The sequence below is a fragment of the Dermacentor albipictus genome, chromosome 8 (assembly GCF_038994185.2).
Source record: "Dermacentor albipictus isolate Rhodes 1998 colony chromosome 8, USDA_Dalb.pri_finalv2, whole genome shotgun sequence".
Taxonomy (NCBI): domain Eukaryota; kingdom Metazoa; phylum Arthropoda; class Arachnida; order Ixodida; family Ixodidae; genus Dermacentor; species Dermacentor albipictus.
Window position 1 is genome coordinate 62022992 of NC_091828.1, and position 17615 is coordinate 62040606.

A 17615-nucleotide genomic window follows, 5' to 3' on the forward strand; every position below is an offset into this window, starting at 1 on the left:
TGCAAGGCTGTAGCCAGCGGCCGGCAGGGATCACAACTGCATGATGACGACGGCGTGATGACCGCATTGCTTTCAGTTTGACCGACGCATTCGTCAAGAGCTATTCGACAAGACAGCAGCCAACAGCAGAAACAGCAGGAAATTCGAAGGAAGAGGCAAAGAAAGCTTCGATTTCAAAGGACTACGGCGTCACGGACGGGTATTTATTGACTACGTGTTCCTGCCGATTTCGTGAGCCACTGTAGACTGAGTGTTCACGAAGACGAAACTCAGAATAACCGCTTCTTTCCCAGTGGTCCTGCAACCTCTTCAGTAGACTATACGCACAGTCACCGTAAATTACGAATATGTGGTCCCTGACTGCCGACGGTCTTGGGCTGGGCTTTAGCGGGGTCGCTTTGGCGAACAGCCGGCTACCACGCAAGCGTGACCTTGTTTCCGCCACGACCGTTTCGGTGGCCGCAGCCAAGATGAGCAGCACCCCGCGCTCTTAATGTGGGGGTCCGCCGCATGGTTACCTCCTCGCAGAAAGGGATGCCGCACCCTCTGTGTCTGCTAAGTAAGTGGCGCCGATCACGAAATCGGCACCCATTTAAATGCAGAGTGGCCCGGCGACGATCAGTATGCGCGCGCCATTACTTGTTGACATAAACGCGCTCCGGCACTTACGGCGCGCTCGGCCCCCCGTGTGCCGTATTCGCGCGGTTAGAATCCGCGCCCGCGGCTTTGCAGCTGCGTTGAGATGCGAAAATAGCGCGGCACTGAAATGTGTAAATCTTTGATGCGATAGCGCTCCGCAGGACACACTCACCGGCTTTCCTTGTTGACGTGAAAGTAAGCCGGCCGGTCTCGTAGACGGTGTATATCGTACGCTTGGGCGGGCCTTACCAGATGCGCAGCGCACGATATGTGTTTAACGCAACGGTCTTCATGTGGTCTGTGTGTAACTAAATGTTACCTGTAGAAGGATCAACATTTGGGCGAATTGTTACTGGTTGAACATCTTGAAGGGGCAACGAAAGATGACGAAACCCGCCGTGGTTGCTCAGTGGCTATGGTGTTGGGCTGCTGAGCACGAGGTCGCGGGATCGAATCCCGGCCACGGCGGCCGCATTTCGATGGGGGCGAAATGCGGCCGTGTACTTAGATTTAGGTGCACGTTAAAGAACCCCAGGTGGTCGAAATTTCCGGAGTACCCCACTACGGCGTGCCTCATAATCAGAAAGTGGTTTTGGCACGTAAAACCCCATAATTTAATTTTTTAAAGATGACGAAGACAGAAGGCAAGAACATACAGGACAGCGCTGTCCCTGTTTCCGCTGTTCAGCACTGTCCGGTGTGTTCCTGTCTTCTTCATCTTGCGTTGCCCCTTCAAGATTGATGTTATCTGTTGCTTGCGGTTTCGGAGTGGCTTGATAACATAGAGTTTCACACGATTGCTAGAGGGAACTCCGGGGCTAGTATCTCCGGAGCTGTAAGCAGGGCGGTTCAGGCAGCATGGGCTATATACCTGGATTAGGCTAAACTTCGTCCTTCTGGCTTTAAACGGCTTCGCGACTTTGCAAGGTGATCGTGTTTAACAAAGTACTGCGTTAGAAATAGTTAAACAAACATCATCAAAATTGTCCGACCGCAGGATTCGAACACAGGATCTACAGCACAGAAGCCCGATGCTGAAGCCACTACGCCATGGAAGCACAGACAAGCGGAACCACTGCAATTTCATTTTTATTTTATTTGGTACATACTGCTAGCCTTAACGAAGGCTTTGGCAGGAAAGGGTAAATTCATAAAAGGGAAAATACATCATTCACACAGGGTTCAACGATAATCGTTTACAAGAGGCCTTGGCTTTGGTTTAAAAATAAGCTTATACATACACACGTACAGCGATATAGACAATGTACATTCATGGTGACAATAGAACATAATGTAAAAACCACATTTCATCTTGTAGCAACAAAGATATGGTTAGACAGCTTAGACAAAAAAGAATCGAGGGTTGTACAATCGACAACTTCTTGTAACATATTCCATTCTCTGATAGCTTGTGGGAAGTATGGATTATACAAGCAAGGATTATACAGGCTTGCATATTATCTGCTGCATTAAAAAAAGTATAAATTGCTTTGAAGTTCAGTCCATTCTATACCCAAATAAAGCGTAATAAACGAAGCCACAAGAACGTCTGAAACCCCACGCACGAAGATCAGACCAATCCGCCTACTTCCCATCATTCCCATGGTGACGGAACGACCACAGCGCCGGACTTCTCACTAGTAATTATTGTAGAAAACTCTATGGTTTGGAACGCGGGCCGATCTCGCAGGGATGTGCAACAAAAGACGCGTGCTTATCGATCCCCATATTGTAGCCGTGGCTTTGCAGTCGTTCAGATGAGGCTGTTTTAGCTTTTTACGTCTTACATTTCTCGCAATTAGCTTGGCATTTTCCCTTCTTTTTAAATCGTTTCTGCGGCGAGAGCTACTAGCTTTTGTTTCATTTCTCGAAGGGAAGTACAGTGCTTTGGTCACGATAGAAATCGACCGCCTCAGCTATATACAGGGTATATTTTTCTTAGACAATACAGATTTTTCATCCCGGCCACGGCGGCCGCATATCGATGGGGGCGAAATGCGAAAACAACCGTGTGCTTAGATTTAGGTGCACGTTAAAGAACCCCAGGTGGTCAAAATTTCCGGAGTCCTCCACTACGGCGTGCCTCATAATCAGAAAGTGGTTTTGACACGTAAAACCCCATAATTATATATTATAATACAGATTTTTCATAAAAACGCTGTGACCGTGAGACAGCTGTCGTCTTCGTATATAGAGCTCTACGGCGAGGCGGAAATCGCTGCTTAAGTTACTCTGAAAAGCATAATTACAAAAATTTGCTAATTAACGTTTTTATTATTAACTTAAGGGCAGTTTTTTACCTGCAGCCTGCAGGGCATCGCAATTTACGGCATACCGTTTTTTTGGAAATAAAAAAAATCGCACGTAATTTGAGATACTCATCATCTTCGAAATTGAAGGCCAAATACAGTCAATATCGAGAATGAGACGGCAACGCCTATCTTGTCGACGCGAGGTGGCGTCAAGTAGAAGAAAAGGCTTTCAGCTGCGTTCCGCACCTGAAATCCGCACCTGAAGCTCGAAGCTTTCTCTTCGGCTGTCAACGTAGACTGTCCCCAATGCTCGCCAGAATTGGAACACACCCTATAACAAGTTAAACCAGAAAGGACCGCTTCTTCATTGCCCGCCTCTGATGATCTGCCGCGCTGTACGCCCCCTATGATGGACGCTTAACGGAAGCATCAATGACTGACAACGGGCGAGTCCCCCCTACACTTATCTGGGCTATGCACAGCCGCGGCTGTCATTTCTGGTTGGCTGACAGGAGCCATAGCCCTTCGCTGCTTTGCATGGAGTTGGTGGAAGTTCCTCTTCTTCAGCTAACAATTCGTGGCACGAAGGATCGGTCAGCTGACTGCCTGTTGTCCATTGGACAGTTGTATGCTGCTGCTTAAATTACTTCCCACCTCTCTCTTTTTCATTTCCCGTTGTATTGCCTAAATAGCTATAATTTGTATTCGATCTCTCTTGATATATTGTGTATTTTTATTTATTTTCAGTGACAAATAGTTTCAATGACGCAATATTTTACTGTTGCGTCAATTTTTAAGCACTTGCATGTAGCAATTAGTAATTTTGACTTCTGTTACCATTATTATTATTTTCACTATTCTTCTTTACTGCTGTATCGTCCTTTGTATATCGCCCATCCTGCTTGGGTCATAAATTTCTATAAATAAATAAATAATAGGCGCGGAAAACTTTAAAACGCTAGAAATGCTAAATCAGGTTTCTTTTTTTATTCATGATGTATACTTTTCAACACACTAGCTGTTTTTCGTTGACTTCGTGGTAAAAAGATTAATATTAGAAAACGAGGTTGAAGTTTCGTTTCGTGAATTATTGCGATATGCCAGTATGACGTCACGGTTTTGAAAGACCTCTCGTTCTTTTCGTATTCGGGCAGCCGCGGCTCCGCAGAACGCTTTTGAAACTTGTGAAGTTCAGCTTTCCGTTCGCTCACAACATTACGATGCATATAGTCCATCGGTAAAGAGGTAACCATACTCCACAGAAGACACCGTCCAAATCTGTGACGTCACGGCAAATGGGTGTAGAAACTCTAAGGCGGCGTCGCCACGTGTCCTTCGTTTTTGTGTCTTTTCCAGAAAAACTTGTAGAGCCTCTCACCGTGATAGGTGCTGACTTTTGTCATCCTATTGCGAAATAATAATTGACTAATTCTGCTCGATTTATTTTCATGCTTGGTGTCCATACATAACCTCGTACTGCCTGCCGTATAGCAACGTTAGGAGGAAGACGAAAAAAGTACGAAAGAAACAAAACGCATATACTTACTTAAACGTATGTGCTTGCGTCCATTGTTAGCTACTGTTTGAACCGCACCGATGGCACCGGCTGTTGGAATCTCAGCGCGGCCACCAGCTGTTGGAACCTCAGTGCTGACGCCCGTTATTGCAACTGGGTCGCAAGCCCCAAGGGTAGCGTTGGCCTGGCGGCCTGGGGCACACTGGAAGCATCCGAAGGTCCCAGCAAAGCATGAGGCGACTGCTAACAGAACAACTTGTTTATTCTAGCATCGTAAAGAGCGGGCGGTCAGGTCGACCGAAGTAGAGAGACGGGAGAGCACGTTACTCAACAGCAGAAATCGGAGCCTCTCTCCTGGCGTCCGGGGGCAGCTGCTCTTATACTCTCGGAGTTGAGAGCAAGAGGGAAGGTCACGAGATGACGCCACGTGACAACGGCGACGGACGGACTGATAGACACGTTGGGACAAGGAGGTGACGCATCAGCCGGGCCGGCGCCGGACAGACCTCCTCGCTTCACACTGGGGGAGCTCCTCTCCCCGGCTGCCGCGCTTTGACAAGCGTGGGCACACACACACACACGCACACACAAAGACACGTGGCACTGAACATGCCGGGACGCGCTCGGCGGGGCGCGCTCGCGGCCGCTCCGAACGGGCCAAAATGTCCGCCGCTTGGAACGAAGCTCCGGCGTACGTTGCATCCGCGCTGGCTTTACCGCGCGTCGTAGGCGAAACGTAACACTACACATGTGTGCGTATGCAAGCAACGCATGTGAATTATTACGAAACCTTCGCACTGCAGAATCGATGACGGGGCGCATAAGAAAACGAAATGGATATCCGAACGTGTTCAATGCGGGCGGTATGCGGCGAAGCAGCTGCAGTTCCAGGTACAAGCTATAGCGAAATTTTCGGAGGCCGTGGTGTATGTCTGGTCGGTGATATTGTGGCCCACCGATCGTTAGGAGTACACGGAGCGCAGATAAAACGGACGTTGCAGCCGCCAACGTTACACGGTCGCTCGACGCGGTCCCGTAGCAGTAATTGAAACTCGGCGGAGGGGCCCTGCATTTGCTTGCGTGCGCGCTGCTTATACTGTGCGTTGTTCATTAGCATACACGTATATGCAAATGCGTGCGTAGAACGTTCCTCGATCGTGGCCGAAAAAGAAAGAAACGATCGAACGCAGGAAATGCATAGAGAGACACGCCGGTCTGCAAGGGATAAAAATTTGGCCACCCATATACACGCGGCCGTCGACCTCTGTCGTTCGTCGAGGAGTTATACAGTGACAGGTATTCCACTGGACTGGAACACATGCTGAATCAGTGCACTAAATATAATTAGGATAGCTTTCTGTTTTTTTGTTCGGCAACGCGTTATCTGCGCTAGCGGACATCATAAACTGTGTGTAACCACCGATCGACTCCGTAAAGGACTATATAAAGAGAAATATTAAGTTAAGCATGTATCTTGCTCATCTTTTTTTTTAAATTGCAGCAGAAGTGCAGACGGTGTGCACTGATGCGTTGTGACCGCCATCTTGGTGCAGTGCCTCGTCCAGAAGCTGCGTAAACTACAGTACTGGTAATACGCAGCGAACAAATCAACAACAGGGATAACCCTGCGAAAAAACGGTCACCGCCAAAAAGCAAATCAGTCTGTCCGCGTGATAATATGGTGCACTGACGTCATCTTGGCCGCCATGTTCGAGTACACTAGTACGATGGGAAGCTGTATCCGCGACGTCAAGTGAGAGCTATGAACAGGTTTTCCATGACGTACAATCTCTCTTTCTTTCTCTTTTATTTTTTACCAAATATAGATACTAACTGTGATAAATAAACTGCTCTATGTCCTTTTTCGTATCATTTTGGAATTCCTTATATGCTGATATTGAACATGCTGTATCTATAGAGCTCTTTAGAAGAAAATTTAAAGCGTATTTATTTGATGTAATGTTTCCTATATATATATATATATATACACACAGTAGCAGTCGACAGTAGTGCACCACCTGACGATATTGCTTGGGCTCCTGGACTTGACGCAGACAACACGTCGTTAGTCGTTAGTCGTTTATTGCAAAGGCAGATCTAGCCTTTGAACAAGCCACTTGGCTCGACGTACGGCTTTGGAAATGTCGCAACGTTGTGGACTTCTACATATAAGCTCGCCCTTCTCCTATCATCGCCATCACCATTTATTATTCCTTGCCCTCCCCGTCCTTTTTTACGTAAGTGTAGTGTAGCAAACCAGAGCGAGATACAGATCAGGCCGATCTCTCCGTCTTTCTGTAAATAATCTCTCTCTCTCTCTCTCTCTCTCTGTCCAATCGCACTTTGATCACAGGATCGTTCCGCCTACGGTTCTTGAACCTTAATACCTCCTACTGTGTATTTCATTTGTGCCTTATGTTTCATGCAATCTTGCAATGTGCCCCCATGTTAAATATGCACGGTGCGAGAAACTGCGCGCGCGCGCAGATTTCGGTTTACACTGCTCGTGCGGACCCATTGTGAACGGAAATTTGTGCACCTGTGTGCGCGACCTGTGCAGTTTTACACGCGTCCCGCACGCGTGCGGGCGGCGTGCGGAAGGCCGTGCAGGTTTAGCGTAAAAGCCGGCTCTAAATCATACGCACACGTGAGCCACCCTCAAGGAAAGATTTGTCTTCGACTCGGACCTCTCTTGCTCAACTATGGGATTCTTTGTCAAGAAGGGGACTTCTCGTCATCCTCTCGATGAAATGAGTCTTTCAAGCGCCCTGTGACGTTTACCTATATACCTACCTGGCAGCAGCTGCGTAAGGCGCTCTACATCACGAGTTTTTTTTTTTTTTTTTCCCACGCAATGCAACATAGGCAACGTCTTGGGACACTACATGTTCACTACGCCGACGTAAATACGGTACATAAAGAGATATACACACTCTTTCTCGCCCTTCCAGCATTATTTTTTTTTTTTTTTCATGTACCACGTATATGGTGGCTATAGCTCTTGGGAGCGCGCGGTTATCAGCTACTGAACAGTATATGCGCCGGGCGGGCCCCATTGCCGCACGTGCAAAACACCAGTCTGCGTGCAGCCTCGCACCGATGAGGGAGGGGACGGTGCACCGACTTTATTGCGCACGCACGTAGTACACTTGCATATGCGCTGGCCCTGTCTTTAGAGCCGGGGACCGGCGATCTTGCGTCTATAAATCTCGGCTCTGTTCGAGGGATCGGCCGGCCGCCGTGTGATCAAGCGCCGGCTCGACCGTTATTATACGCGCTCAAGATCTGCGCACCCTGTGCCGACAATTGCGTGCAACACCATGAAGGCTGTGGAAACTGCTGTCGTGCCTTATAACAGAGGCGGGGAAAAAAAAGAAGCCTACAGAGTTTCGTCTGCAGGCGGGCTTGGCAGAAGTGCTTCCTGAATTCCGCACGTCTGCTTCTGGCTTGTTAATAGTGGTCATTATAGTTAGAATAACATGCTTGTATCTTTAAATCGCTGAGTATAACGGATGATAACAGATGACCGGTATTCTCTAGAGGTCAGCGTCGAAATGGGTGGCATCCTGCAGATCCTTCGGCTGACCACGACACCTTAAACGTAAAATCAAAATTCGGTTGCGCGAATGCACATTCATTTCAGTTCGCCGTCGTCGCTCCGTGGACATAATAAATTGAAACCGAAGCGCTGAGGTCGGTGATGAGCACCGCTACAGATCGCCGCTGGTTCAATTTGTTTACGCGTCGAGGAGTTCCACTCGGCGGGCATCGGGTGTGACTGTTTCGTGGTGCGCGTAGTACTGCAGTAGCGCCGATTTGAGCGTGCGCTTCGTTGAGCTGCTGCACCGAACTTGAGAGCCGTAGCTCGGAGATAAACGCGCGTTAACCGGCTCGTAAGGAACCAACCCCCAACTGAGCTACGTCCTCACCTCTCGAAGTGTGCGTAGGTCGGAAGGCTTTATGGGCGTTGCGGACGACGGTTTCGCGTCTTTCCGGCTCGCAGTAAACAGGCAGCCGCCGATGGTTTTCAATGACCCCTTCGATCGTCTGCTTCTGCTGCTGCAGACGATCACGTATGGTACACTTCTGGAACGATGGGCGGTCCGGTTTGGCCGGCCGAGTTATGACGCGCACCCGTTTAAGCTATCCAGCCGGAATTGTTTGTTTTCGTTTGTACGTGGTGACGGGTGCTCGTTAAGTTTTCTTGGCAAACCAGTAGTTTTGACGACGAATCGTTCCCCCTCTTGCTCAACACCGACACTGCTTCGGGTTCGCAGCAGACGTGCACACCCACCTAGAAGCAGACGACGAGACAAGGCGGCAACGCGTACTAATTACCGCCGCCCGCGGAATATGGGGCGGAGGCAATTAATTGCTGCGCCCTCGGCTGCCTGCTTTCCTTCTTTTTGTTTTATTTTCTTCGCATTCAGCATAACGCGGCGATGCAATCAAGCGGCATATCTATTGCCTATGCGAGGCGAATCGATTGGTCATGCCATGTGACTTATATATCGTGTCTTGCTCGCGATATGCAGCTATAGAGTACGTGCTAAAGTAATCGCCACGCCAAATGTCGAATCGGGCTTCATAGTCTGTTCCAACCGATCATAAGCACTGGTTCAGAGACTCTTTCCTCGCCGTCTCATGCATGCTAATGTACCGCATTCATGGTTGTAACGTTTACGTGACTTCAACTACACGATATGAAAGACTGTAACAGATTCATATTGCTGGACTTGGAAATGACAGGCGATTAGTCATTCATAGCATCTGATAAATACTGCCGGCCCATTTAAAGAAAGAAAAAAAAAGATTATGAGAAAAAGCGATAGCCCCTAAACGAGTCGAAATCACTACATCTTTCCCCGCCTCACCACCTAACTATTACGCGCCCATGTTTAACGCGGTACAGCGCAACATATACTTAAGCACGTATAGTGAAAAACGAGGAGTGTAGTTTCTTCGTCATAGTGGAAAGGGTACCGCCAGCCACCTCGTTTTCGTTTTACACTAAAACAGGTTTCTTTACAAGAAAAGAAAGAAGCATCATTCGCAGATGTATGCCAGTCGCACCTTTCGTCAGTCCTGTAGAGGTATGTTTTTGCCGCCGCCCGAAATTTATCCAAGACCTTGCAGTTTATCACGCTATTGTACCCTCCGCGATATCCGACGCCATGCTTCTGCATATTACGCTGGTTCTGCCGTCGCCGGCGTCAGGCTTAGCCTACCGGGGCTGCGACGCCAGGCTTTCTGGATGCAGTTTTTTTTTTTAGATTGTCTTCTTTCGTGTACAGATACCATTTATTTTTTTACCTCATGCTGTGATTTGCCTTGCGGCCATGAAATATGCTAAAGCTGTGTCATTTTACTTGCAGTCAACCTTGTGTTTTTTTTTTCATGTTATCTTTATATTAATTTCCAGGTACTACTTTATCGACCAGCTATGTACTTTTTGCCTTGTATTTGTTGTCATAATTGCCTTTGTAGGGGAGGTCCCGATACCGTCATTGACTATTACATTCTGTATACTAGGTACCTGTAACATTACTGAACCTTTAATAATAAAAATTCCGATACCAACCACGCCACCGCCCGAGAATCGTTGGCGGAACTACACTTAACAGCTTCGCTACGCAAAATATCTGTTGTTAAAAATGGCAAAATTCCACATCTTGGTGTGCATATATAAGAAGAGGACAATAGTGGTGAGACAAATCATAGCCATCCATTATAGTTAGTTAACAAATTATTAATCGAGAGCTTAGGGATATTTAGTCCCAAAGTGTGCGATAAAATACATTGGTCTGCCAGCCATTCTCATGCTTCTAAAAATAACGCTTTGTTCAAAAAAGTGGGTGAAACATCATTTTACCGCAGTTTGAAGGCGCATATCTTGAAAGCAGCGCAATCTCTAGGATTTGTTCCTGATGGACGTGCCTACCAAATTTACGCGGCTACAATTCGTAAATTGCAATACGTAAGGTACAACTAATTAAAAAGTGAATTGGTGTAACTTCCGCCTCTTCGAGTTACGCAGCTCAATGAATGTGTAGTTGTACCATCTGCTATAGGCAACTTTTCAATATTCTGTACGTTCCAAAGAAAGAAAGAAAGAAAGAAAGAAAGAAAGAAAGAAAGAAAGAAAGAAAGAAAGAAAGAAAGAAAGAAAGAAAGAAAGAAAGAAAGAAAGAAAGAAATGCGCTATGTCAGCGATGTGCCTGATTAACCCTCGAAAATAAGTCTGTATATAGATATTTTAAAATGGCCGTCATTGACTGCCGTACTCACTAACCTCTCCTCCCCCCTCCCCGCTCCTTCCCAAAAAAAATTTGTTACTACGGCCCTGTGACAGAGCATATCATGGGTCAGCGCGCCGACATATTGGTCGACATATATATATATCAAATAAATTAGTATCAGATATATTGCTGAAATAAATATTAAATAAACAATCTTAAAAGCATTGAAATTTTCTAAACATGACAAAATTTTATTTAAATAAATTGTAGCGTTTTACGTGCCAGACCACGATCTCATTATGAAGCACGCCGTGGCGTGGGATGAATATTGACCAACTGGGTTTGTTTAACGCGCACCCAGTGAACGGTACGCGAGCTCTTTATTGCGATAGCAATTAAATGGACACTGGAGGCGCATTTCTGCCGTCGCCGTCGCCGTGATGTTCCCTATACAGTACAAGGCTGATAAAATCGTCGCTGCGCACCGTATGCTGCATGTGCGCGTTGAAGGCGATCGAGGGTGAGCCGGCGATGGAGGCACAATCTCGCTCACGAAAGGGATGAAAGCAGGGAAGAAAGCGCGCCGTCTTCCGTCACGTGCAAGGCTCCGGGGGGAGAGAGGGAGTGGGGGGGGGGTCACACTACTCGGGGCAGCTGTATGTTAAAAGCCATCTGCGACGTGTACAGGCTAAAGTACAGACTAGTCAGCCGCGCGCTTTGTTTTCGCGGCTTAGTTCGCGTTGATGCGAGCGACAGCGAGAAGGTCGATTCGCTCCCTGCTGCTGCCGCCGCGCTTACTCACTCCAGCGTTCTGACAACGAGTTTCAGCGGTCATCCAGTGATGTGTTCACGTTTGCTTGTGAGCGCGTGACACCATGCTTGTTAATTTAGCTAGTATGCCAATGTTTACGACTTCATACGCCCGATAAAACTACTATCCTTACTTCGTATAGCTATCCACTAACTTGCTATCGCAATCGACACTTCGCCTTTCGGGCGGAACTGCGACTTTTCCCCCCTCATTCCGCACTCATAGGGACGTGGCCGCCACCGGTATCGAGCCCTCGACCTTGAGATTAGCAAGCGCACCGCCATAGCCACTGAGTTACCGAGGCCGGTATGATCTACACGATAGAATATGATCTTCAAGGCGAACATGAAAACGTCGCGCATGTTTCCGCGATGACACTGCACCGCGAGCGTTATTTCAGCCGCAGCGACCACGGAACGGCGGAACCCGAGGTTTACTATACGCGCGCGCAGGCAACGGCAGCTTGGAAGCCGGAGCCAGCGCGTATACTATATACGTGTCACGAGGTCGTATACCGAAATAAAGCTGGGCCGTTCGCTGGCGTTTCGCGCTGCCAGAAGACTTCGCCAGCCGCGCAAGCGATACACTGCGCACGCCTGCCCTGTGCGCAAAAACACTCGAAACCTGGAGGCCCGCCAGTCGCTCAACTGCAGCGCGTTCGATGGACGACTGCGATAAGACATCGCGACATGCAAAGAAAACGTGCGTGTCTTGGGCAATTGGGGGCACCTTAAAGATCCCCAGGGAGTCAAAATGAATCCGAAGTCTCCCATGCTGGACGGCGTGCTTCATAATCAGATCGTGGTTTTGGCAGGTAAAACACCAGAGTTCAGTTCTGCGGCACCTGCGCGCGTGCGCAGTATAGGCCCCACTACACTTTCCTATATGGGCGCCCTCCGGGACACGGCGCTGATCGACGCCCGGTGAGATTATGAAATACATGAGTGTTGTACCGGTCGTAGACAAATGAAACGCGTGAACAAGGACTTACAAAGTGTATATAGCACCTGTTACATGTGGTGCAACTCCAGAGCACGAGCCCAGCACCGCCATACTCGGGTCGCCAAAGATGGCGTACACGTATAGCCATAGGCCCCGCACTGAGCGCACAAAGCGAAATCGTGCCGCTCTTGCATCGAATCGGCGAACGCGGAAATGAAAGATCGCTTTCTATATATAGTTAGCCTGAATTCGTTTAGTTGACCAAGACAGTTGCGACGAACACGGTACGAGGACAGTAGCTGATCATGTTCTGTTGGCAGGCGCCATACCCTCAATCTCTCTTGGTTTTTTGTTTGTTTATTTGTTTGAGGAGGGAACTGTATACCGTGCACAAACTGAAACGTTCCATTTTGGTTACGCGCATTACATTTCATCACTACAGAACGACTGTGTAAAGAAACGACATTCTCAATATCCTTCGTAGTTTCGCGCTTCTCTCGTGTGAACGGTCTTCTTTTTTTTTCTTTTTTTTCAGTAGTCATATATTTTACACGTGCAAATTAATTTATCTATTCCCACGAGAAGCGAGCAGTATAAATCGATAAAGAGCGATGAGACGGGTTGAAACAACACTGTTGCTCATTTTGCTTTCTAATCCGGACAGATGGCACCAGTTATTAGCGACGAGTTAAAGGGACACTAATAAGAATATATCACGCTGCGTTATAGCAAGTTACGCCTACGGGATGTGGGAAAACTTATTCTCACCATGAACGGGATACGCTTGGTGGATACGCCGTAGAAAACGGGGGGGGGGGGGGGGGGGAAATAAAGCAAAAGGCGCGTGGCTCACGCCCCCGCTGAATTTCCCGCGCAATGGCTTCTCGTGACGTCACAGATTTCGACAGGCTTTCCTTCGTTTGTGTTCTACGATATATGGGTAAGCAGTGACTGCCCCATTATCATTTTAAGTAAACCAATGACTAAAACTTAGCGAGATTCGAGAATTTAGGCTGCACCATAGCAGCCACCCAAATACGAGTCCACACTTTCCAACCTTGTGGCGTCACGCTGGCTTATCGATGCCAGCGTGACGCCACAAAGCTACAAGAATCAAAAATAAGTAAAAGGAATAGCAAAGCAGCGCGAAAGACATGGACGAATGGGAAGACTTGAGACACGTAGAGGCGCTGACTATAACCACGTCACTTTACTTGTTTAAACGTGCGTTTTACTATTCATAATGTCCAACCGGCTATCCCAAGTGTGGCCTTCCCTTCCCCTTCTAAAAGTAAAAACCTTGCAGAAAAGGAATGAAAGGTAATATAAAAAAAGAGAAAAGGTTTTGAAAGAACACTTCACCACTCTAAAGTAATTTTGTGTTTCTCTTTTCCGTACCTTGAACCACGCTTCACTTGAGCAGCAGTGCGCATGGCAGCGTAAACTCCAAGCCGATCATGCTGTGCGTAAACACGTTGGGCGCCGTTGCACTATAGCCATTATAGAACGTGAGCGGAAACTGGTGGCTTCTCTCGAAAATCTGGATGATGATGATGATCATGATGATGATCATCATGAAGAAGAAAAAAAACGTTTATTTGCTCTATTTTGCAATGATTTTTGCGGCTACAGATGGAGTCTTCCATCTTCTCTCCAGGGTCGGTTCCCCTAGTCCAGGGCTCCGCTGAGGGTAGCTGCCCTGCGTGCACGCCTTACTAGTCCTTGTTGCACTTTCAGGATGTCGCTGGATAGCATCCTCTCCCACTGTTCCGCACTCGGGTTTTTTTTATTATGGCTAGCCCTTCTGTTTTCTGGCAAGCCCATGTGGTGTGGTATAGGATTGGTTTGTCTCCACACCATGGGCACTTGCTCTCGTACTGCGTGGGGTAGATCTTGCTTAGCATGTTTAGGCACGGGAATGTTCCCGTTTGTAGCTGTCGCCATGCTACGGCGTCTTCTCTATTTAGTTGTTTGTGAGGGGGCGGTTATTTTCGTCTGACGCATCTGTAGTAGTTTAGTATCTCTGGAGATACGTGCGCATTCCGCTACAAATTTCCAGGTGCAAATAAATACGCGGACTTTGCAACGGTAGTCGCATCGCCGCTTCTTGATTCGAACAGGCCGGGCAAAAGAGTGTTGATTGATCTGTTAATTGATCATTGATTGATTGTTGATTGACCTTGATTCGAACGCCACGCAAAAGAGTGTTCCGCTTCGTAAACGCACAGCGTCACAAATTTCCAGGGCACTGCGCAGAAAGCCGCGAAGCCTTCCTCGGAGCTCGCAGAGGAAGCAAGGCCTTCGCAAGGCAGCGCGCCACCCCCGTACCTTCAGTGTAAGCTGTGAGCCGAAGAGGCAGGCCACAGGTCTGCGGCTTGTCGATCGTCACGCCCGGTGCTGCCGGCATCGCCGAAGCCGCTGGCTACGCGGGCGAGCAAATGTTATTGCACACACGCACGTGCCCCACCGAGAGGCCCTCGGTGGCGAGGTATACCGCATCGACGCGCATTTAACCAGCCCGAGGCATAACGAGCACCGAGAAACGTGTTACGACGTTCCTATTTGGCGCCAGCAAATAGAATTGTCCGACGTGAGTGCTGACGAACCACTCCTCTTTGAAATATTTAATCATGAGGTAGAACAAAAATCGCAGCGAAGTATAATTTTTAATTATTATTATTATTCAACCGCACTCACGAAAGAGGGCCGGGCTATGAAAGGCACCAACGCGCACGACATTTAAGCGGAATACGAATTTCGTTATTACGCGAAAAATCTCCTAACGATCTCTATAGTTATACCCCACGCTGTATTGCGTCAGCCGACGCCACGCATCCTATAGGCTTGCAAATTAAATTAAAGTTTAGCGTTTGACGTACTAAAACACGATCTGATTATAAGGAACGCCGTGGGACTCTTGACTATATCAACCTGGGATTCTCCAACATAAAAATAAATACGTATATACACAAACGTTTTTTTTTTTTGCGTTTGGTCTTCATCGCCATGCGACCACCGCGGCCGGACTCGATTCCCTGACCACGAACTGAGCCGCTGACGCCATATCCACTGAGCTACACCGTGGCGGGTACTTGCAAATCGTATCGCATCATTTGATCCTCGGCGCTCTTCGGCTGGTTCTCCCTTCCCTCGGGGACCCGCTCTGTAACTCTAACAGACTCCACCGGTTATCTGTACAATACGCATTAATGGCCCGCGCAGCTCCATTACTTCCTCCTCATCACAGCGATATATCACGCATATTTGGTCTATATACACCCATGCTCCTCTCTTGCCCCTGCCTTTCCTCTCCTTGCTCTCTCTCTCTCTCTCTCTCTCTCTCCTAACAGTATGGCCCTCATTCTGTAGGTTACACCGCTCGTTCTGTTGCTTCAGCTTCCTTTCGAGTTGCCTTGTTATCCACCACGCTTTGGCCCTGTAGGCGTGGTGGTATAGCACATACAAGCAGAACGCACTGACCTCGTATGCCTTAATGACGGCGGCTAAATCCGCGCTGATACGGTATACGGAGGGGCGTGCGAGCGATACGCCGCCACACGTGGGGGGCGCGCCTGCGCGATCGGGGCGGGCGCCTTCGAGATGGATTCGCGCACTTCCGTCAGAAAGCGCGCGTCTATTGCGTCACTATACAGAGAGAGCACCACGGCCGCCTCCCCACTGCACGCGCCTGAGTTTTCTTCAGCGCACCCCTTAGCGATGTGTTCGCCTCAACTCCTGCGCGTGCATAAACACGCTGTTATCCTCAGTCCAACGGTCTCGGAGGCGCCGATATCTCGATCGAGGCCCGAGTTCCGTGAAGCATAACCTGCGCCCTTGAGAACTACATACGTTGAGGAGCGGCGCGATTAATAGAGATAGCGCAACAACGCCGGATGCTATGGTGAAGGATAGTTATACATGGTTTTATTTCTGGGACATCGTGTCGGCCTTCTCGTTTGGACGTTTGTGGTTGCACGGGAAGGATCGCAGGAATGTTCTGATATATATATATATATATATATATATATATATATATATATATAGTTTTAGAAACGAAGGTGCACACGTACGAAAATTGCATCTTTAATTTCGTTTCGTTTCCTTTAAAACATTAAACGTGCAATTTTCGGAAGTGTGCACCTTCGTTTCGAAAGCTACCTATGCACCGGACCTACAGAACTTCTCATTTAATTATATATATATACAGCAAACTACTCTGCACCGGTGTACGGGGAAGACGAAGGCGGAAAGAAACAACAATCAGTCGGGTGACGATGATAACCGAAGCGAGAGGCGAAACACATAGCGGGCAAGTCTGCTCACAGACCGTAGCAGCCCAGATCCGTACTTCACACAAAAACCGAGTACGTAAGGCCTGGATGGCCCGAAACCTAGACAGATATTCAGTCACGCCAAGGACCCACCCTGTGTGACATTCTCTGGCAAGGGCTGTATGTCGAAGCGGGCAAGAGCACCTACGGATCAGCCTCTGTCGATCTTCATGCACGCGTACCGAGGGCTGTCACATATAGCACATGCATGGCACAGCTTATTGTGCGGAGGCTCTCAGTGCGTCGAACTCAGGGTAAATCCTCCATGGTGAGTAGTGCCATATTCTACAGCAAACAATTATTCTGGCACTTATATGGCTGCCGGAATACCGTGGACTGTGACATATATATATATTTCCAGGATAATCCCATAGAACAGCGAGTTTGAAGAGCACCGAATATGCAAAAGTCGTGTGTTCGCTCAGTAGCGAACCAGTAGTTCTTTACAGCAAAAATTGTTTCCTTTTTTTTTTGTCGTGGGATGTTATGTTACCAGTTTCCTTCGGTGCGATAAAGAGATGAGCTCACCTTATAGTTAGCCTTCTCCCGTGTGTATACTCTGTGCCGCGATCAGCAAACGCAGCGCAAAGCGAAGCTCAGAGGAGGTTGGACTTATTTGTTATATAAAGGAAAAGATGTAGTTAGCTTACCAGCAGCAAGAAAGGCGGCGAGACAGTATATATATATAGGGCCTCTTTTCATTCTTTCCTGGTTTCCATACATCATCGTGTCTGCACACCAACTGGCCGAGCAATGCGTTTTGATCGTGTGTACTTTCTCTGTGACGCTGGTGTAATGCTCCCTCGTTTTGCGGTGAGACTAAACGCACCGAATATCACGTAATTAAGCAGCTCCTACCACGAGCCCAAACTGTACACCAAGAAG

At 48.1% G+C, this 17615-nt stretch overlaps 1 protein-coding gene across 1 annotated transcript in view; it reads left to right on the forward strand.

Moving 5' to 3' along the window:
- Positions 1 to 17615, forward strand: part of LOC135921775 (heparan sulfate glucosamine 3-O-sulfotransferase 6-like) — a 129442-nt gene that overhangs the window by 109143 nt on the left and 2684 nt on the right. The window lies entirely within an intron of this gene.